Genomic DNA, 1,842 nt, shown 5'->3' on the forward strand with positions numbered 1-1,842 from the left:
TGCCTGTGTTGTCCTTTAAGTCTATCTGAACATGAAGGAAGCGTGTAAAACTGTGTCCTGACTTTGAATCTACACAGTAAAGTCCAAGTTTGCCATCTAGAGTTGCCCATCATATAAGGGAACTGGGCTCTGTGATCAAGGGACACCCAGGAGTTGTTGGCAGTGAGAGAGTGTGGGGGGTGTGAGAACATCTGTTTCATGAAGTCATTTGGTTTTGATCTACCAAATAAGATAAATAAATAAATAAATAAATAAAAAGAAGTAATGAGGAAAGTGCTACATTAACCGCACAGACACACAAACACAGGAAACAATAATGAGGACCCAGAACTCTTCAGCCACCGATTGATGGGCCATTGAAGGAACTACTCAAGCATAGTCCTGAAGAATGTGAACCTGAACTATAAATCACAACTGATAAGAAGGGGAAAACATAATTTGCATGAGTATTATGGTTTATTTGAGGCTTCTTGGGATATTGGCTATCAGAAGTGGATTATTGTGGGTTTATGTAAAACTTGTTATGGGACATTTAAGGGAAGAACAAAAGGGTCCAAAGGAAAGGAGAGGATCATGATGGATCAGAGGGGTATACATGTGGGAAAATGGTGCCAGCAACTGCAGAGACCAGCATACAAAAGAGATCTGTGTGTCAACAACTGGAGGCGAGATCACAGGTCTTAGGGCACATGAGTCTGGATGCTAGCATGTGGAGGGATGGCAATGCAAGAAGTCTGTGTGCCAGTTAATGCAGGACTGTGGGCTGCAGAGCTTGGAGGTCTGAAATGCCAGTGATTGAAGGGACTGGTGTGTGTGTGTCAAAAGGTTGGAGTGCCAGCAGCTGGAGCCAAGGCCATGGGAACCATGGGTGTTGTTCTAGGTGGCAGCAACCAGAGAGCTTGGGGTGCCTGTGAGGGTGTAAGAAACCTTAAGTGCTAGCAACTAGAGACCTGTGCTTTATTTCCTCATTTAATTCAAGCCTTTATTTGTGTGTGTATAATTAGTTAGCAAACCTCAAGCTGGACTAGTTGGCGAGCAGGAGGAAATGCACATATGGAAAGACTTTTGGTGTGAGCCGGTGGTTAGGTTAGGGAGTCCAGGGTTCAGACGTGGATATTAGGCAGACTAAGAGCTGCTGCCTACACTGCTCTGTGTGTGTGGCAGTCTGTGAGGCCAGCTGCATTAGGGATCTGCCTGTATGTGTACTATGTGTCTTGGATGCACGGTACCCTTGCTATAGGCAGACCTGCCAGCTGGAAGAGCAGCTGCATCCCTGGGACTGGGATGGAGAGATCATCTGGGTCTGGGACTGCTCCTGGCTGGGCAGAGCAGCCAGGCAGGAGGGGTCCCAGGTCTGATAAATTTGTTGGCTCCCTTAGCACCCCTAAAATGGGTGGTCTGCAATTCAGGTGGGAGTTTGAGAACAGGGCAGGCTTGGAAATGGAAGGGACAGAGGAAGCAAACTGTTCTTTCCAAGGATATTTGCAGGGTAAGATAGCAGTCACCATGGACAAAGATCATCACACTTGCAGCAGTTTCAAAGGGACTCCAAGAGACAGGAGTGCTAGTGATAGAAATGTCAGGTCACACCAGATGGTTGGTAGACTGGTATGTGAATATGTTCACATTTAAAGGTCAGCCGCTACTTTGATTCCCCAGAATGGATGTTGATGATCATAACATTTATTGTGTAATTTACCCTAACTCTGGGCAAGAGCAGTTCAAATATGTGGAATATATGGAGCTAGTCTTCCTCTGAATGCTACTGCACAATACAAAGCAACAAATTGTATGGTTCTGTACTGACGTTACTTTTCTAGTCCTCTGATTAATATTCTGTGA

The sequence above is a fragment of the Anas platyrhynchos genome, chromosome 2, assembly GCF_047663525.1.
Source record: "Anas platyrhynchos isolate ZD024472 breed Pekin duck chromosome 2, IASCAAS_PekinDuck_T2T, whole genome shotgun sequence".
Classification (NCBI taxonomy): domain Eukaryota; kingdom Metazoa; phylum Chordata; class Aves; order Anseriformes; family Anatidae; genus Anas; species Anas platyrhynchos.